This window comes from Canis lupus, chromosome 1 (genome assembly GCF_011100685.1).
Source record: "Canis lupus familiaris isolate Mischka breed German Shepherd chromosome 1, alternate assembly UU_Cfam_GSD_1.0, whole genome shotgun sequence".
Classification (NCBI taxonomy): Eukaryota; Metazoa; Chordata; class Mammalia; order Carnivora; family Canidae; genus Canis; species Canis lupus.
In genome coordinates this window covers 78,050,644-78,072,015 of record NC_049222.1, presented here as the reverse complement: position 1 = coordinate 78,072,015, position 21,372 = coordinate 78,050,644, and the positions used below count along the sequence as shown (strand labels likewise).

General features: G+C 42.0%; 1 protein-coding gene across 3 annotated transcripts in view; it reads left to right on the top strand.

Moving 5' to 3' along the window:
- The window catches only part of LOC102155844 (spermatogenesis-associated protein 31D3-like), a 190,299-nt gene that overhangs the window by 100,868 nt on the left and 68,059 nt on the right, over nt 1-21,372 (top strand). The window contains exons 2-3 of one of the 3 annotated variants that reach the window (XM_038527000.1): nt 414-552; nt 1,081-1,718. The exons of the other annotated variants lie outside the window; for them this stretch is intronic. The gene's annotated coding sequence lies outside the window, so the exon portion shown is untranslated. The remainder of the gene's footprint in view (nt 1-413; nt 553-1,080; nt 1,719-21,372) is intronic. 3 annotated transcript variants of the gene reach the window in all.

Sequence of the window (21,372 nt, the reverse complement as noted above, 5' to 3'; positions counted from 1 at the left end):
GAGCTTCGAGGGGAGGAGGTGGAAAAGAAATGGTTGAGTCCAAGCTGGACCATTCTGATGCAGTGAAAACCTTTTAAGTCCAAAGACAGGGTCACCCCTGCAGTTCTCAGAGAAGGATTCCTTTCTGACAGTTCCTTACTAATGACTCAGAAAATAATGTTGTCATGAATAACTACTCAGGGTCAGTGAGGCCCAAAAGGGGGCATGTTATAGAAATGTTTTTGTGTGTGTGTGTGTGTGTGTGTGTGTGTTTAAAGCAAAAGCAGAGATCACAACCACAAGGCTTACATTGAATTTCAGAGTCTTGTGAAAGCACAGCTCTGAGTTAGTCTGAAAAATCTGAGGCACCCAAGGTAATGTAAGTTTAACTGATCATCTTTTCCTGAATATTTTACCCCTCACTTACTTTGCAGCAAACTGGTAGCCTGGAGCTCTGCTCACATGCATCCCACCCGCGCCGGAGCAGCTTCCTACAAGCACCCCACTTCCTGACACTTGAGAGCCACGGAATGGAAGGAGGCTCAGTTGCTTTAGAAGGCCCAGAATAAAAGGGTATTCCACTTTCTGCATAACTTTACATAATTAATAGTTTTCCATGCAAACTATTGTTTGACTTAATTGTTGTTTCAACAGCTGTTTTCATTAAATTGTAAAGCCCGCTGTATCTAATCCTTTGAGCACCACTATTGATAACAAGAACTGCTCTGAAGCTTGCTCTGGAGGAAGAGTTAGTTCCCTGCCAAGCTGGAAAACCGTCATGAAGTTACTTGAAAAATAAGGCCTACAGTGGGACTGGTTGTGTAGCTAATCCATTAGGCTTTTCAAAAGAGCCATGCTCTGTACCCTTATGGCTAAATTGACCCAACAACCAATCAATGCCTTTATTTGCTGCGTGGCTGCCCCTGAAGGGTCTTATAGCCAGGTCCAAGTCCTAATCAAAGCCTCCATCAGTACTGGGTCCCTGATGACATAAATGGCCAAACTTTCAACGCGGCTGGCTTGGGTCCAGTCACACCATTTTGAAGATACAAAGAGGCTGTGTTGCACGGTGGAATTCATTTTCTTGTTTACTTCCTCCAGAAACAAGAGCATCATCAGCACGCTCAGTGCATCGGATCAGACCGCGGAGTTGTTGACAGAAGCTTGGCGAGGCTTGCCAGCTTTCCACAAGAAACGCTGGCTTTCTTCTCATACACCCCCTACCGTTTGTGTCTCTGCCAATTGTAGCACATCAGAGCGGCCATTGAGATAATGACCGTGAAGTCTCATGATACACTTTGATGAAGTGTAACATTTTTTAAAGGATTTTTGTCTGTGCCAAAATGATCGAGGCAGCTGACTAAAACTCGCCCCATCAAAATCAAGGCTGATGAACAGCAGGCGGAGGCATGAGCCTCCCCAGAGAAGATGGGGGGATTTTGCAGCCAAAGTGTCTTTCTTTCCACGTCTATGTGCACCACAGTTTCCTTTTTTGAAAAGTCATCTTTGTTTCCGATGAATATATGTCAGTGGCTGATGCTTCAGCCTCCAACATTTCTTAATTCTTTTTTTTTTCCATCAACCCCCAGAAGATACAAGGAATGATTCCTCTCTGACAGTTCCCTATGAACGGCTTAGAAAATAACATTACTCAAAACGTGATCTTGGTTGGAAAAAGCATACTGGTTATTTCAGCCAGGAGGTTTTCAGGCAGAGGCTGACCCTGGATTAATGTTCAGGTAAGTTTGGTCTCTCTAGTCCAGCTGGAATTAAGAGTATGTACACAAAAGTGGTTCTGAGCCGATGAAGGACAGAATCAAGCCAGGAGCAAGATTGAGAGCTTCTTTGGGGAGAAACATCATGTGATTAATTTATTGCCTGGCCCGTCATGAGTACCATTTATTGAACACCTGCTGTATTCACACAGCGTCTCTGATCTTCACAACAGCTCCAATTTACTACCTCCATTTTAGGTGAGGAAGCCAAGACCCAGTGAGGAACCACGAGGCCTGGAGATGTTAAGTAACTCAGCCAAGGCCAGAGAGCTGGGAAGTGGGGAAGGCAGGGTGTGACCTGTGCGCTTGCTCACACGATGTGTTCTCTTCCCATCTGTGGTTCATTCCTTCCATTGTACGGCTGATACAGCTCTTTAAATGGTGCTCAGTGGGAGAAGAGGAAACAATTTGTGGTTGAATTGGTAAAGGCAATGAATAAAAGGGATTTACCGTTGGCCATTCTCACCTCTCAGTTTTTCAAGGAGACATTAGCTATGTGGCATCCTTTTGCACCAGTGAGCAAATGTATGCTTAGAAACAAGGTTTGGGCATGAGAGTAGCTGGAGTGAGGCTTTGGTGAAGCTCGGTCCGTCTGTAGTTTACCTTCTGATTCATGGTTAAAGCTTGCCCTCGGGAGGAAGTGTGGGCGGTAAGCCCCAGGACTTCTCAGAATGTCACAATTGAAGAGACACCTGTGTTTCTGCAAGTCGATGCAGAAACCACAATGGAAAGGGGGTTACAGTTCAGTTGCCTTTCAAGTTTTTGTTTCTGCTTTTGGAGCAAGAATCTGTGTCAGAGTGGGATGGAGGGGATAAACTGGAGGAAGAGTGACAGTGAGGAAGTCAGGGAGAAGAGAATTATGATACAAATGCTTGTGTTTGAATGTGCCAGTGACATTCCCTTGGGTTTCTTTTAAATGTCTTCATAGTGTATCCCTAAGTACAGTCAAATAAAAGGTGACAAAAGCTCAGACAACAGAACAAAGGCGCCAGGCTAATTTTGTGCACACATTGCAAGGAATAAACTACAGGGTTTCACTCCCCTGTTTCCAAAGAGAGCGTATTTCAGGAGTCAAGATGGATGCATCCTGGTTTGCACTTAGATCTTACTAATTATTTAGACTTTGAAAAGAAACAGCAACCCAAATCCAAGTGCTGCAGTGAAGCTTAGCACCAGACTTTGTACACCTGAGGCCTTGTGAAAGAGGAAGGCTAGCTGACCTCAGAGGTGTGGAGAAGGCTTCTCATGACCGGGAAGCCAGGCAGGAGTCACATGCAGCCTTCTGCACAAAGGAGGTGGACGCCGAAGCGTTGTGAGAGGCCTTTCAGCTTGCCTTCCCTACCAAAGTATGAGTATATGCATTTTACGGAGGGTGAGTATTGTATTGGGAGAGTCGATCACAAACTCCTTAGCCCATTTCAAATAGAAAGCACTCAGACTTGAAAGGAAAAGGACTCTAGTTATATTACTTTCAGGAGCCCTTGAGTGAGGGAACCACAAAAATCCATCTGATTTTAAAGAAAACGCTCACTATCTCAGCCCCTACCCTCGCCTTCCTCATTTGTAAAATGATGATTTTTTTCGATTCTCTGAACCCCTCCCAGCATTAAAAGTGGATAGTTTTAGTGTTCAGTAAGTACAGGCTAATGCCTTTCATTTCCACTAGTTCTAAGAGGATCTGATTGAATCAGTCCAAATTGACAAAAAGATCTATCTGTCACTTTCCAAATATGTGCTACTCCTGAGCCTTTGCTCAGCATTTCTCAAAGTGTGGTCCCTGCACCGAGGATCTTGTCATGGCCTAAAGTGAAGATGATCAGCCTTCCCCTGTCCTAACCACTTACTGAATAGAAGGAAATTCTGGAAGTGGGCCCCAGTCATCTGCATTGAAACAAGCCCTCCTGGTGACTTTTGTGCTTGTTCAAATCCTGGGACCATTTGCTGAAGCTGTCCTGGCTGCCTGGAATGCCTTTTTTTTTTCTTTTTTTTTTTTTAGGTCTTTTTGAGACTTAGGTCAAATTTTACTCTCTGCAAGAAGCCTTGCCAGCATCCCCCAAATAAAATTAAGTTCTCTTTTCCTCCCATTTCAGAACATTTGCCTTCTACCCTGTCAAAGAACTTATTAGAACTGCCTTGCAATGCTGTATCTATATCTTTGTCCAAGACGTCTGTGGAGCCTGACAGGGTGTGGTAGGCAGCCTCTAAAATGGCTCCCAATGATCCCCATCTGTTGATAGTCATGAGGTGTGTATTCCCCTCCTTTTGAATGTCGGTTGACTTATTTCTGTGGCAGAACTGATGGGATGCCAGTTCCAAGATAATGTACAAAGAAACTGACATCCATGTTGGTAATGTTGTCTTACTTGTCCTTCCTCTCTCCCTTTCTTCTTCTCTTCTTCCTCCTTGTCCTTCTCTCTCTCCCCCTGTCACTCCTTCCCTCTCTCCCCATTCCTCACCCACCAGCCCAGCTACCATATAAACAAGCTCAGGCTATCTTGGTAGGGAGGCCCTGGCAGATGAGAGGCCACATGGAGAAGCATGGAGATGGCCCTGAGGAAAGGCACCTGTGAGTGAGCGTATAAATGGGTCCTTCCTTGAGTTGAATCTTGAAGTGACCACAGCCCCTGCCCACACTTTGACTTGTGGCCTTTGGCAGTGGGTGAGCTAGACACTGAGTTAAGCTGCTTCTCCATTCCTGAGCCCCAGAAACTGTAAGATAATAAAAATTTATTGTTTAAGTTGCTAAGTTTTGGAGTGATTTGTTATACAGCAGTAGAGAACAAAATACATTGGACTGGCATGTTCTTATAGTCTCCAAAGCACATAATGGGATGCTTTGCTCATAATTGTTTATTATATGATTGTTGGAATCTGAGGAATGTTGCCTTGAGAAATTTTCAAGAGTGGCTAGTTTCTAGGTTTAGAAGGGATGTATTCACTGTCAGTCCCAGGCAACATATGTTGAATAAGTTATAGGAAAGGAACAAAAATAGTGACGGTTAGGGGAACCTAGAATGAAAAGAAGAAGGGGAAAACGTGGGATAAGTTTGAGAGAAATTCAAGTAAGCTTCTGGACTGAGTTTTCCTGCAGTTGTTCTCAAACTTGAGGAAACAAGATGTTTTAAAAACCATTTGAAGAATATTGAGGCCCAACGACCCAAATAAATATCCATAATATGATAGAGAAATCCCAAAAGTGCCAAAACGTCAGCCAGAGGCCACCATTTGAAAACCAAGTGCAACAATGAAGAGTCTGAGTTTGGATCTAGCCAAGACAAGTATCCAGATGGCTCTGCCTCACATCTCTTCTTTTTTTCCCATGATGTACCTTTGTCTCAACGCCCTGACATTCCTATGTTCTCATCATCAGCTCCCAACTTTGCCTTGACTAATCTTCTGAAAGGAAGAACACCAAATCACATGGGACTTGGGAGTAGCTGGAACTCAGTCTTCCTTCTAGTGTACACAGTCTATCTCCTGCTGGCTCATGCACCTCTGGTTTTTCCCCTTATCTGCAGGAGGGTGTTAGTTCCTAAGACAAAAGAGAGGTTGTTGAAGACTGGCCAGCAGCCCCCACATGCTCACAGGACCAGAAGCTTGTCCACAGCATGATGACATGCTGTTCATTCTACCCTTCAAGTAGAAATGCTCCTTGGGTGCTTCTGAATGCTACTGTTGGCTCCTTCCACCCCTGCATGCATGCACACATGCACACACATGCACGTGTGCACACATACATACATACCCAAGCTCACAGGAGTGTAAAGCATTCCTCTGAAAACTTGAATCACAGAAAGAGTGCAGCCAGCTGGAACCAGCGGTGGAACATCCTTCTCCTGGTACTTCAGGACATAATGGAGACTGACCTCAGAGATTGCTGACTGGGTGAAGCATGAAGACTTTAATTTCAAATGAGCTTGTCTGCACTTTGCTTGAGAAAACTCTTGGCTTGGATGACACCTAATATAATATGGTTTATTTGGTGTAAGTGCAAGTATTTTTCTTTTCATTTTAATTTTCTCATTTCCTGAACACAGGGCTTTCTTTCTGAGGATTGTTTCATCCCACTCTTGTTGTCATGTTTGGCTGCATTTTGAAGAGTAAAAAATTGTTTAAGAGAAAGGCTCAATTAAGTTTTATATATTAGCTTGGCGACTGCCTGTGTTACTTAACCAAAGAAAAAGCCAAGTAAAACTATATAATTCTGTGATTCAAGGCACAGCACTTTGGAATAAGTGTCGGACAAAATTGTTTCTCTTACCATCTGAGAGGTGGCCTCAGCCAGCTTTTTGGAGTTTGGAGAGATTTTGAAGTTGTTGCTTTACAGAAACTGTGATCTTATTGGGGAGATCCTCTGGGCTCTCTGGGCTGCAGTTTCTCACTTGTTCCTTTCTCCACATGCCTGCTTCACCCTTCCCAGCAAACTCTCCTTCTGAGGGCATTGGGAAGAAATGGCCATCTCCCCTCACTCCTTGGGCTCTCCCCACTGAGAAGGAAAATGTGAGATGAGAGCCCCACATGGCTCAGTGTGGTGAGTTGGTGGGTAACATTGCTCACCTGAGACCAGTTTCTCCCGAATTCTCACTGGAATCCGAGTCATGCTATGTCCCAATGGAAGTTAGATTAGATAACTAATTCTCTACAAATATCTCTTTCCCCTGTGGATTTACCTGAATCTACATTTTGAAGGAAGACATAAAACCATATTGGCCTCTGGTCCAAGAAGTTATTTCTAATACATTTATTAGGTATTAATAGTTCTAGTAGTAAAAATAATACCTTGATCCCTCTTCCACTCTTTCATCGGTGTCTCAACTGGTTCAGTGACCAAAGGACTACAACTAACACTGTCTTTGGCCACTCCAGCTCTGAGGGTTCATTCTAGCTCCTCAGCCTGCTTGTCCTAACCCTGTCCAAGTTTGGTTCATTTGGTCTCCGAAATACTGAGGTGGGTTCTGTTCTTCCTCATCTGAAACTTATTCTTGCTGAGGAAGATGCTGGGCGTAGTAGGCAGGGCCAAATAATGCTGGTGCATGGCAATGACATTTGAAGAGCCAGTGCTGCCCAGCCCCTGGCTCCTCCCTCTGTTTATCCTTTTGTCAACTTGGAAGACATTTTCCAGGGTAGAAAAGCCACACATTCCTGGTATAATTTATAGACTACTGTTAAGCAGATGGTATAAGTGGTTTATTTTTAAGGAGGTTATTACTGGTCACAAAACTTCAAGTCAGCTATTTGCAAGGAACCCTTATGAAGGAAGCCCCTGTTTGTGGCATCCACCCTCAAGAGCATCTGACAGAGGGCTTACTGTACTTTTGTGCCCAACCACACTTAATCCATTTATAAGACCCCTTTGTATGAGATGCCTTACCAGAGGAAATTAATGTAGGATATTGCAAACAGCTCTTAAGAATGTCTTTTCTATAGAAGAACTGTGTAGTTCTGAGAGCAAAGTGGGCTCCCTCCCTACATTGTTATGACTTGACATCTCCAGCATCGAATGTTTCTAGCCAGTTATAATAAGAAAAGCCTAGATTTTTCACTGTTGTGGAAACCACAGTAGAAGAAAGCTATTCTAATATCTATTCACTTACTCTCCTCCTGGAAATATAAATGTATTTATGAAATGGGTCCAAGTTTGGGGAAGAGAAGTGGCAGTGCTTAAAAATCATGCAATGAAAAATTGCAAGTTCAAGATGACAATGGCCAGTCATGTGGACAACAGAAGATAAACGTGCCTTACAGGGATGAAGACATTTTCTCACCCAGTAGTAAATTTTAGATTTTGGATTTCTGGGAATGAAAACAAATTTTTAAAGTTAAAAACTGACAGCAGATGCCAACTTTGAGGGGTTTTGTTTCATAAGTAGGGCATCATAAAGAAAGCAACTACCATCTTCAATTTCATCATCCTATAAAATAAAAGACTGATGGTGTGATATAAAAAAGAACTAAGACGGGCAGCCCTGGTGGCACAGTGGTTTGGCACCACCTTCGGCCCGGGATGTGATCCTGGAGATCCAGGATCGAGTCCCGCATCGGGCTCCCTGCATGGAGCCTGCTTCTCCCTCTGCCTGTGTCTCTGCCTCTCTCTCTCTCTTTCTCTGAATAAATAAATAAATAATCTTAAAAAAAAAAAAGAAGTGAGACATAATCTCATAAAGAACTATTCTTTAATAAGCCTGTCTGTATGTAAAATGTCATTACAGGGGGCTTTGTTTTTTCATTCCACAACAGACCATGAACTTGTCTTTACTGGCTGGCCCCACTTCAAAACCTGGTGCAGGGAGCCACTGCTCCAGGCGTTACCGTGTGTCATTGTGGAGTCAGATGACCTGTGGTCATGTCTGTGCCTTGTCACGACTGGGTGTGTGGTCTTGGGCAGGGTATTTCTCAAGTTTCGTCTCTGCTTGTATATAATATGGATAGGAGTGATCACACTCTTAATAAGACAGGAGGATTTCATGAGACAAGGAATAGGGACCAGTGCATTATGAGTGTACAGAACTTGGTGGGACTGACATACCCCTCTGGACCATTCCAAGGACAGACTTGAGGCAGAAGCGTCCACAGGAGTTGACATTAGAGGAGCACTTTTTTTGTTTTGTTTCTTTGCTAAAATCACCTGGATTTCATCATTTACATTTATAAGCAAAACATGTAGCAGATAACATAAATTTGGAAGAAAAGAAACAGTATCTAATGCAAATGCCAGTATAGAAAATGGAGTTCATAGTGTCAAAGCTTATTACTTTTCAAGAAGAGACACATAAGATCTGGGTAATAGACACAAACTGGTCTCGGAGAGCTGTTTCTGTGGTCAGCTAGAGCGAGCCCAGTGCCCCTTAATCCTTAGGTACAAGAGTGCTCCTTCCACCATTTATTTTCTTGTTCTGATTTTGTCATCCTTAGTCAACTTCTGACTAATAATTTGCCTTACCAGATACTTCTGCTTGGAGCCTCATTCCCCCTGGCCTCCATCCTTTCTACCTACCTGACAAACTTCCTAATCATCCTTCAAGATGGCCTCTTTTAAAAAAGATTTCTTTGTCTGCCATTTTCCCAATTCCTTTTCATTGATTTTTTTTTCCTTAATCTTTTTCCATGAAATTGTGAGATCTTGAAAAGCTGATTTGGCATTATATTACTGGGAGGAGTTAACTTCTTTCCTAGGTGCAAAGTAAGGACTTAACAGATGCCTGTGGGCTGGATATTGTCATAATTACATTGAATGAATGAAGAGCAGTTTGTAGGTGAACAAGTGTTAGTCTGCATTTTGTAGCCAAGTAATGTGGAAGAGCCATTTCTGGGGGGAAATGTTCATGTATTTTTAAACTGTTGTGAAAAGAGTACTTTCTTACAGGGAGGAAGTTACTGAACACCAATCAGGCAATCATACCAACAGCAAATGCCATTTATTGAGTGTGCACTATGTGTTGATGCTCTTTCAAAGTAGCTTACCTGCATTATCTTCTTAAATGCTGTAGTCATCCCATTAGGTTGTTATCATCCCTGCTTTACAGGTGATAAACTGAGGTTTAGAAGGGTTATAAAATCCCGTAGGTCACGTGGGTGCTGGGTAGTGGAGCTGGGACTCGGACCCAGGTCTGATTCCAAAGCTTAGGTGCACGTTCATGCCACCACAATGCCAAGTTAACATCCACCACCCTGTATGGTGCTCTCAGAGCAGCAGAGAGCAACACCACAGAGTTTGAAGTCTCTGAGACATGTTTTTGCACAAGCATACGCTTCACAGGAATGTGTCTTTAGAAATACATGGAACTGTTATAGCTGGAGAGATTCTGAAAGTTTGCTGATGGATGAGATTATGTATTTGGGTACTTGGGAAGACTTTTATGGGGATGAAATTAATTTTTCAGCAGGCAAAAAGAAAAAAAACCTTACAGGTATAAATGTGTGGCATAGAAGGAGAAATTGTAGACTCAGCCTAAAACAACTCCAATTAATTTGTATGTGAAGAGCTCAAACCCTCTATGAATCTTACCTTGTGGCAAAGAACTATGCCCAATTGCAAAAATGCTAAGTTGCCAGCATTCTCCCCTAAAAGAAATGCAGAAAATGGGCTCAGTTCCAGTCTGTTCATTAAAGATCTAGTTTTTTTTTTTCTTTTTTCCCCCACAAACTTAATAAACAAACAAGAAGATTAATGTATTTTTCTCAGCAAGAATTTCTTCACTGAAGGACTATTGACTAGCTTTGAAAAATCTGTATTAATGAAAACACATTGTTAATTACACCACTGATTGTAATCTTCTATTAATTCCGAAGTCTAAGAGGTGCCTGTTAACTGGAAACAACACAATTTAGGAAATAAACCACAACAAAATCCTGGAAGAATAAAAGTACTTTGCCACAAATGCTTTTTGACCTCTTATCATCCCTTTAATGTTCTCTAACTTTCTTGAAGACTGAGTTTGTGTTGACTATTACTTTCATATTATCCACAGTTTCCTGCGGTGGTTGAACTGGATTGAATTCTCATCTTCTTGGAATTGATCCGAATATCAGTTTCCTTTGAAGTCAGTTTTAACTTTGCTTCTGAAGTAGCAGAGGAAGATCAGGATTATTTCCCCAATTTTCTTGACCATAGCTGTTCCTGGCATATTTTAACATGCAACACCTGCCTTTTTGGTTTTAAAGCCATTCCAATGAGCTGAGAGTCTGACTGTCTTGAACAGAGAAAGATAAATACTGAGTATATGATCTTACTTATATGTGGAATCTAAAAAAGATGAGCTTGTGAAAATAGGGTAGAATAGTGGTTACTGGGGACTTGGAGGATGTGGGTATTGTGGGTATTGTGGAGATGTTATCTAAAGTTACAAAAAATAAATAAAGTTACAAACCTGCAACTAGTAGGGAAATGTGTTCTGGAGGTCTAATGCACAGCATGGTGATTATACAAGACTGCGTTATAAACTTCAAAGTTGCTAAGAGACTGGATCTTAATTGTTCCTTGTACAAAAAAGGAATAATTATGTGATATGATAGAAGTGTTAGCTAATGCTACAATGGTAATTATATTGCAATATATAAATGTATCATATCAACACATCATACATCATAAACATACATGATGTTATATGTCAATTATATCTCAATTAAAAAAATTAAAAAATTCTGAGAAAGAGTGGCTTGAGGGGTGTCTAGGTAGCTTAGTCGGTTAAGTGTCTGCCTCTTGATCTCAGTTCAGGTCTTGATCTCAGGGTTGTGAGTTCAGGCCCCACGTTGGGCTCCACACTGGGCATGGAGTCTACTTAAAAAAAAAAAAAAGCGTCTGGCTTGATATCTGTATGTGGCATGGCAAAATGTAATTTTAACCTTTAAAGACAAAAGAATACCCTTTATCCTCTACTGTCCTGATTTCTTTAGGGGATAAAGATTAATTAATTGCAAGGGGAAGAAGTGTGCTGCCTGTAATTATGTGGTATGTGTAAGAAAAGACTAGGTCAAGTACATGAACACAGATTCTTTTATAAAACAAGACCTGACTTGGGTGAATAAAAGCAACACTGGGAATCAGACCACAGAAAGAAACCAACCTAGATGTCTCTACGTTTTGTTATGAAAGTAACAATAGCATGAAATCACTTTTTTAAAAATTCAGAGACAACCTACACTTATTCTCAGTTAGAACTCATTATTGGTCCCTGGTTGAACTTTAGAAAGATTTAAGCTGAAGGAAACCAAGTGTTCAGAATGCGCCAGCAAAATTCTCCTTAATTTAATGATTGGGAAAGAATGGGATCAGAAGGTTAGATGTAGCATCGAGTCCTTTAAAAAAAAAAAATCTTAAAAGGCCACACACCATCACATCGACCGGGAGTAGGTATAACACTGACTTCTTTCAACAGAATTGGGTAAATATTTGACCTCCAATGTCATTACAGTTAATGTATATTCTGGACCTCAGAGGACATTGAGACGGAAGCTGTGCTATCCGATTGGCTCCCTCCTAGCCTTTGCTTGCTTGGAAAGACTGATAATATACTTTGTCCTTAACTTGGTGCAGTTCAATTCCTTGCCGTTCACTAGCTAAAATAATAATGATCTCATCCATTGACGATTTAAGTTCATGTGATTTGCAAATAATAATAATAATAATAATAATAATAATAACTTCTGGGTTAATTATTAACTCTCAGAAAATATTCAGGGCTAGTGCCATCCCTTTAGCTATTCCTGAGAAGAGGAGATTGAGATGTGGCTGGTGCATACACGAGAATGTCCCATAAAATAAAAGTTGATTACAATTACATTAATATTCCTAGGACTTGTCTCTCTTGTAATTCCCTATAAGGATGCAACAGACTCCCCTGTGTTAAATTACTCATTCTGATAACTATGTGAGAAGAAGATGCACAGATGGTATGTCTGAGAATGGCATCAAAGCATTTAAAATGCTCATTGGCAACATATCGCATATTTACATGTGAGTGGAAAGTCATCTTTTGGCTACATTAATGCTGCAAAAATAAACACACTTTGGTCTCTGATGCAAAGTTTAAAGTTCTCATGGCAATATTTGTTTCTTCACTTTGCTTCCCAGGTACAATAAAAAAGTCAACATTTATCAGTCCACTGCATGTATTAAACACTCACTGTGTGTTCAGCTTCAGGTGCTATGGAGCCTTAGAGAGAAAGACATTCAAGGACTTTATAGTTTAATGGGGGAGAAGGAGAAAACACAAATGTGTACATGTAAGCAAGCAGGGCTGGAGGTGTATAAACATACACACAGTCCTGACCATCTGTGCAGAGATAGAGGCAGAAATTGACTGCAAGCATAAAGGTGGGTGGAAGGAGGCAAGCGCCTGGAATGAGGTGAGCACCTTGTTTTGTTGAGGCTGTGTTGGGCTTTGAACAGAATTTGCTTTCCATCTCTCAAAAAATCGAGGAGTAATATACATGAATAGAATATTTCATTCCATTTGTGGGGTAACTGGTCGGGTCTGTGGGATTTGAGGGGAGTGTATTTGGAGTGCAGGCAAATGCCCGTGGCAGTGGTTCTCAAAGTGGGCTCCAGACCATCGGCATCAGCATCCCTGGGGTGCTTGTGAGAAACCCAAATTATAAGGCTCCACCCCAGACCTACTGAGTGGCAACTGGCAGTGGGGCCCGGTACCCCGTGTTTTCATAAGGCCTCCAGGGCACTCGGATGCTCACTGGAGCCCAAGAGCCACTGCTCTGTGCGGTGGCTGAGTCTGAGTTCTGAGCAAGGGTAGTATGCTGTTGACATGGCAGGTGCAGAAGCCAGCCAATGTCCACACGAGGCATTCTAGACGACAGAGCAGCTGGTGAGGAGGGGGTGGTTAGTGAAGGCCTCAAGGCTCCCCCCAGAAACTTTAGGAGGCAACTTTGAGCCCTCTGACATATATCTCAGAGCTCCATTCTGAGTTAATGTCTTCAGAGAATTCTAACTTTTGCATTTCCTGACTTTTATGAGCATGTTGAGTGTTGTAATTCCATGAGGCTTTTAGATGTAATTTCCTTTGCTTTTAAGGAAAAGATGAGATGGTGGGGAGGGGGATTTTTAGGAGAGGAGTGGTGGCTGGTAGTGAGATGGTAAAAACAGGGAAACCATTTTCAAAAGAAATAAAAAAGTTATTCTTTCAAGACATTGCTACAAAGCCTGTATATATATATATACTGAAACAATAGAATAACAATAAGAAAAGCTAACATTTATATAGCTTTGAGGATGTGCCAGGCATGTTCTAAAGTGCTTACATATATTAATTCATTAATCTTCACAGCAGCTTCTGAGGTAGGGTCTATTTTTATTCCCTGGTGATAAATGGGGTAACTATCGCACAGAGAGGGTAAGAAACTTGCTCAGGGTCACACAGCTAGAGCTGGAACTAGGACTCAGGCTTTCATGCTGTATTTTGAACCCTTACACTATTTTATACTGTAAGAACTTAAACACTGGATGACAAGTGTTCTCTATTTTAAAAGAGTGACTCGTTCTGAATTGTTTGGCATTTGAGAATTAGGCTTCAGGGCCTGATGATTTTCTTATTTAATTTTCTGGTTGGCCAGCCAAGTATTTCCCAAGTCTACCCGGTTCTCACAGAAGGTAGCCGAAGCTAACTTCTGGGTAGAGTAAATCAGTTACAAAATAAAGGTTAGGCTCAGTGCCCAGAGCAAAGCTTGAAAAGACACTGGAATCATCTCCCTTCAGCCCAGAACCATTTAGCTTGGCTTCAGCAACCCCTGAGGGCTTAGGGAGCTCCTAGAAGCCTGGGTCTGCTCCTGAGTGCAGGAAGAGGGGCTTCCATGGGGTGGAGGGAATTAGAGGAAGGTGAAAGGAAGGCCTTGGCCAGTTTGTTGATAGGATCTTGTCCTCTATGGGTCATTCTTTGAACAGCAGTGGTCACCATTTTTTGGTGAAGAGCATGGGCTTTGGAGTCAGATGACCACCTGGGTTTGAGGCCTGACTCCTTCACTTACAAAATGCAGATCATATTTGTGATTATCTTCATGTTGTTGAAATGATTAAATAAAGGCTACACTTAAAGCTCTTTACACAATACCTGGCACAGAGCAAGCACTCAAGTGCTAATTCTTCTTTCTTCTTGTTTACTCATCTCCTGCTACATGCCTGGCACTGTTCTATAAGCTTTTGAGAGCACTAATGACCAGGTAACACTACTGCTTGCGACAACACTATGACCTAGATATCTACCATTTTGCAGGTGAGGAAACTGAGTGTGAATGGGGTCATTTTCCCAAAGTGATATAAGCAGGGAGGGGTGCAGTGAGGCTTTCTCCATGTAGAGACTGCGTCCCCATTGGGTGGCTCTGCCGTTGCCTGTTCCACAGATAGACATGGCCCTACAGGCACTTGCACTAGATTGAAATAGTTGGCTGCAGGGTCCTGGAGAAACCACCACTGAATTATAGCCTTGTTCACACTTTTAAAAAGGCTGGATTTGAAGCAGCTTTTAATCACTTTACTCATAAACTTCTACCGCTCTGGGGGAGTCTTCCCCATAGATTGTCTTATGGATACATCAGCAATCGTATGACACAGTGCCTTAAAGACACAAACAAGAAATGTTTGCTGGGACCTGTGAGTTGCTTGTCATTTTCTGTCCATGCGAGTGATTGATAAATGGTCTGAGTCACATATGAGTTGCTTTCTGAGGGTATGAAAGTAGACAGTCACGTTCCCTGACACTTGTCATACCTTCTGTCACACTGTCACTATCACACTGACATCATAAACTTGGAGCTCTCTGCTCGGTGTTTACATATGAAGGACCAGCTAGTCCAAAGTGGGAGAAAGGGACTGTATGTCAGGGTCCCCTCTGACCTCTGACCTCTGCTCAGGCCTGGGTTCCTATCCGTGTCATTGCCAGGCACACCACTAAACCTCATGTTGCTACAAATCTAATTTGCTATTCTATGTTCCTCAAGCAGGAGGTTTGGATTTCTTTAGTAGATTGATTTCTTCTCCTGGTGCCTTACTGCATCCACGTCAGACAAGGCAGGCCAGGGACCCCAAAGTAGGTATCTTTGATGTGTTGTGAGAGACTGAAATTCAGGAGTGTATTAATGGGCCATTAGCTCATATATGTGCATGTCTTAATGCTATTTACACAGTAAATCTTTTGACCTTATAAGATTTACTTTAAAGTATACTGTATGCCAAGAAAATAAAGAAGCAAGAAACAAAGTTTACAGTATCAATAACTACATAAACCTAAAAATAGAGACTGTACTTGACTTTTAGGTAACAGGTTGAAACATCTATGGTGGCCAATATTTGATATTTTTGACCTATAGAAAACAGAATTATCTTGGGGGACAATGGAGTTAAAATGAGGCAAGAAAGGAAAAGATTCTAAACTAGCAAAATGGAAGCCCTGTCCCACTTCCCATGTGTTATCAAGACAAGTGATAAACTGAGGGATTTTAGCTAGAAAATTTAGCAATATCTTTATTGGGGAGGGGTGGGAGATCTTTATAATTCAGGAAAGATAAGTTTGATAAGACAAAATATTAGAGGAAAAATATTATCAGGGGCACTGACTTAATCCATTTGAATGATTCTTGGTTTTCTTATCTGTAGAATGGGAGCACAGTGCTGGATAATTCAATGTGAAGAGTCTGAAACCTAATAGACACTTGAAATAGGCATGGGATTTGGAAACCAACCCTGTGAGTCAGGAACCTCCACAGTCAATAGAAAATCCTTTTTGAAGATGTATGGATTAGGCCAATCGATTTGGAATTGGTATCTTTATATATGTTTCCAGGGCCTGTTTATTTTTTTTTTATTTTTTTTTTCCAGGGCCTGTTTAAAAGCTTGACATTAAACAGAAGCATTCCTGAGTTGCTGTATTCCAGAGGATTTTAGATACATAGATTTCATGGCCATCATCCAAAAAAAAAAAAAAAAAAAAAAATCCATTTGTAGCTTTGACCACAAATAGAAGGTGATTCTTGTTATCATCAGAACATCCAAAAACATTTTCCCACATCTCAGAGTGACAAAGGGCATAGAACACACTCTTACCCCCTTCAGAGAATTCCAAGGAGCTATGGGGCTGTGGGCAGAGAGGGAGCCTTTTCTGGGCAGTTAACAAGCCAGTCAGGTGAGAGCATTTCACAGATGCATAGGAGAAGAGCAAAGTCTCCTTGGCAATATCATGATAACGTCTATATTTTTGAGGATGTCCATTGACAAGGACTAAAGTGAATTCTTCCAATGAGAGTGTGATCCCTATTCAAGGAAGAGGCACAATGCTAGTAGATAACATTTTCCAAATACCAAGAACATGCCAGGTACTCTTTCAGATATTTAAAAGCATTCATTCTCTTAATCCTGATAACTCTGTGAGTTCAATATGGCTTATACAGTTGATAACAGTGAGGCCCAGCTGGGGAAGTTGGTGGTCCACACAGAAATGGATTAGGAAAGCTAGATAACCCTGGGTTCAGTTAAGAGAAACTGAACAAAGAACAGAATCTTTAAGTTAGGAATAGTGAGAGGAAATTCAAGTTTCTATCCTAGTCTCACTGTGAATCTTTTTTGGAGGGGGCAGAGGGAGAGGGGGACAGAGTCTCAGACAGGCTCCCAGCTACACTTGGAGCCCCACATGGGGCTCAATCTCATGATCCTGAGATCATAACAAGAGCCGAAATTAAGAGTCAATTGCTTAATGGACTGAGCCAGGTGCCCTGCACTATGATTTGTTTAGCAGAACAATGACACTAGGGGACCCCTGGGTGGCTCAGCAGTTTAGTGCCTGCCTTTGGCTCAGGGCGTGATCCCAGAGTCCTGGGATTGAGTCCCACATCGGACTCCCTGGGTGGAGCCTGCTTTTCCCTCTGCCTGTGTCTCTGCCTCTCTGTGTCTCTCATGAATAAATAAATAAAATCTTAAAAAAGAAAAAAAAGAACAATGATACTATATGTCATTTAATTATATTACACACACATTCACACACGTTCTCACTCTCAGCTACTCTGTTTGTTGTCTTCATAAACCCTAAGCATCTTTCCCGGGGCTGTTAGCTGCCAGGTAGCTGGATGAGTGGGGCAGCTACCTGGCAAGTGAAGAGTGAAAGTGCAGTGTAAGGGCAGGGTTTGGTGTTGTCTAGACCTGGGTTCAAATCCCAACTCCGCCACTCATCGGCTGTGTGACTCCTAATCAGCTGTGTGGCCCAAGTCAACTGCCTGACTTCACCTGTAAGGAAAATAGGTTTAATAATACCTGCTTCAAACAGCTTCAGGGAGGTTTAAATGAGATCATAGGTATTAAGTAGTTAGCGTAGTCCCTAGCACATAGCATATGCTTAGGAAACAGTGACAATAGTAGCTCTTTCAAATCTCCTAATGAGGGAGGCCTTTTACAATTCTCACATTTCTAGGTTTGACTGGGGTGTGACACTCCATAAACTTGCGCCTCAAGGTATTGCACTGGACCCAATAGATGAAATATATTTAAAGTAGTGAACTTGTTCATTATCTTGCCAATTTTATGGGCCAATGAATCAGGAGCTACACTGATTGTGGAAATACAGTGATAAAGGCAGTGCTACCAAGCTCAGAGTTTTGGTAGGGCCAGTCTTCCCAGAGATGCCTCCACTGGGTTTCTTTTTCCCCATTTGCTTTTCTACTTCTGTGCATGAAGCCAGAGCTATGTGTATTTTTGTTCCCAGTGTTCTCATATGTTGATTTTTTTCACCTACTAAAATGTAGTGAGCTTAAGAAAAGTTCAATTAAAATGAAACATAAATATTTTCTTTCTTACTGTGTCATTAAAAACTCTCTCCCCCACTCCCTGTAGTTACTTGGCACCTGCCCAAAGGAAACATTTTTCCCTCTTGGCCCCCAGTGTTTAAAGCTTAGAGGAAACAGATCTGCTTAGTCTGTCTCGACAGGATCCTTACATGGGGAGAGGAACAGAGGTTTCCAAGGACTGGAAAACAGAGTACAAAGTAGGAAAGCAAGCGAAGAGGAAAAAGATGGCAAACACAAGCAAAAAGAGGGAGCATAGGAAACATCCATTCTAGGCTTTTCTATGAAATTGGTTTCCAGAAGATGGCATCTTATCTCAGGTTTTCTGCATCAGAGGGATAAAGCTCACTGTTAGGTGATGACCTTCCTTCTTCCAGAAGACAGTCCAAGACAGCATTATTCCTGGTTATTTCTGATGAGTTCTACTGTTATCCAACGTAGCTAGTATTTCAGGTTCATGCTATCAGGTGATAAATCCTCTTCACCAGCCATGGTGGCGCTAATGTTTATTGAGCAGTTACTATGTGCTATGAAGTTAACAAGGATTAGTTTCTTTAATCCTCAAAGAAAATCTTATGAGCTAGATATGATTATAACCCCAATGTTAAAGATGAGAAGTCTGAGGTTTCGGGAGGGCGGTGGAGGCTGGATTCACATCCCTGTTATTGGACCCCTGAACCCTGTGCCCTGTTTCATATTCTGTAGCACACTCTATGTTCTCAGACACAGCTCCAAAGCTCTTCCCACTAGCATTCTTCTCTTTTCTCTTCCTCCCTAATCTTCTGCCTTTCCCTCTTTCCATGAAACCTCCCTGCCCACCCCCCACCCCCCCACGTTAGGTTCTCTTTTGTAGGTGGTGGATCATCCAGTTCTATTTCCTCTCACAGGGCTAAGGTATTCCTACTAGGCATCTTTTCAATAGTTACTAATCCAGTGAAATCACTATCAGTCTCCACAGAAAAATCAAAGAGCAAACTGCTCCATCTAGAGTTTCATTTTGCAAGTAAGTTGTTTTGTTCCACATAATGCCTTCCTCCCGTCCTCCCCAGAAGCCTTTGCCTTGTTTAAACATTAGGCTTTCTATTCCAGGTTGGGCCCAAAATAAACTGATCTATGGTGGCGTGCACAGCCGGTGGCTTCCTGTAGATGTTTGGAGGGCAGCACATTTCTTTTCATCCTCTTTTCTAAACAAATATATCTCTATTTCAATCTTTCTTCCTAGGGAACAGCTCTTCCCTTCTTCTTTTCATACTCTGAACTCTTCCCCCGCCCCCCTTTCTTTTATCCATTAGCTGCTTCAATGTCTGTTCTGCTCACTTTAAAACAATACAATGACTACTGAAGTTAGAGTGAGTTCTCGCTTTACACTGTGCTCGCTTGCAGTGGTGTAACCTCACATTCATGTAGACAAATTTCACCCAGAAAAGTGACAGAGGGGCAGCTGAATTCCAGGTAAGGGTTTTTTTCTGATCTTCATTTATTGAGGAGGTCAATACATTTGTAGAGGACATAGAATTTTTTGCTTTCAATATCCAGTTCCAAATAAGAGAAGTCCTTGACTCTCAAAAGCAGTGGTTGCTAAGACCCTCAAAAGTGATTGAGTTAAAAAAAAAAAAAAAAAAAGCTCCCTGAGCAGACTGTCTTCCTGTGGTTACATATGATCATACTGTCTTTCCTTATGAGGTACATTGCTTAGCTGTGTGATTATGAGTAATCTCTGTATGCCTTGGTTCCCTCATCTATGAAATGAGGGTAATCAAAATCACTACTTCATAAGGTTGTTATGAGGAAGGAATTACAAATCTATCTTAGAACTTTACTTAACATTGGAAGTTTAAATTGTTATCTATTATTATCATTCACTTAAAATGCTAGACCTCTTCTTTCTTATCTTACTGATATTACTTTACCCACCTGCCTGCCTGCCATCCTACCATCCTTCATAATGAATATATTTATTTGGTACCTAATACGTGCCAGAAACTGTGCTGGGCTCTGGAACACATTGGTAAGCAAAAAAGACATCAAGTCTCTACCTTCCTGGATCTTATAGTCTAGTGGGAAGGCAGGCAGAAATTCAACAGTCATACAAGATCATATAAATGGCCTGTGATACATTCCATGAAAGGTTCATGAGCTGGTTGATGGTGCCAAAGGAACTTAGAACATGGGGATCTGGCCCCACCAGGGAGGAGAGGGTTTTCCTCAAGCATCCCTCAGGAGCTGATACGGGTTAAGAGCTAAGAGGTGTGTAGGAAACAGTGTTGCCAACCAGGGAGGCAGGAGTGTTCCAGACAGGGAAATCTGGGTGATGAGAGCAAAGCCAGCCGAGGAGGGAGGAATGTGATGCAACAAGAAGAAGGAACAGAGTGGGAGACACAGATTATGCACACAGAGCTCTCTGGGCCAAACCTGGGATATAGCACACATTGAGTAAGTCTTTGGAGCAATAGGGAGCCAGAGGAAAAAAAAAAATTATTTATTTCTTAAATTCCAGTATAATTAACATACAACATATTACTTTCAGGTGTCTAATATAGTGAATGAATAATTTCCCTACATTACTCCGTGCTCATCATAAGTGCATTCTTAATCCGGTTCCCCTATTTGACCCATCACCCATCTTCCCTTCCCCCTCCCCTCTGGCAACCACCAGTTTGTAGCCAGATAAAGGTTTTTTTTTTTTTTTTAATATTTTATTGGTTTATTTGACAGAGAAAGAGCAAGAGCACAGGTAGGAGAAGCTGCAGGCAGGGGAAGAGGGAGAAGCAGGCTCCCTGCTGAGCAGGCAGCCCAACATGGGCCTGGATCCCAGGACCCTGGGATCATGACCTGAGCCTCAGGAAGATGCTTAACCTACTGAGCCACCCAGCTGCCCCAGAGAAACGTTTTAAGATAGATTTTCTGTGTACGTGTGAGGTACTCTGATTTTAGTAGTAGCATTTGAATTTCTAAAAGATTAGTGTGAATGAATGAATTAGAGTAAATGAATTCTGTGAATTAATGTGAAGAGTGGCCTGGGTGGGGGGGGTTTGCTAAGCAATGGAAGGCTATTGCAGTCATTTACGACAGGGATGATGTCAACATGGAGGCCAGTGTGGGGGATGTGCATGGATGTGAGGTCATTTAACAATTAAAATCCTTGGAGACCGATGAGGTTGGAGTTGGGAGAGCCGGGTGCCTTGGATGACTTCGACATTTTCCCTGTTGTTTCTCTCCAGTGACCAAGAGGTTTAGGTCAGTATAGCATGTGGGGTCTTTTCCGGAATAAAAATAGTCAGCAGACCCGAGACATTTGGGAAAGGCTGCTTAGGCGTGCTGATTAGCCAAAATAGAAGAGGAAGTT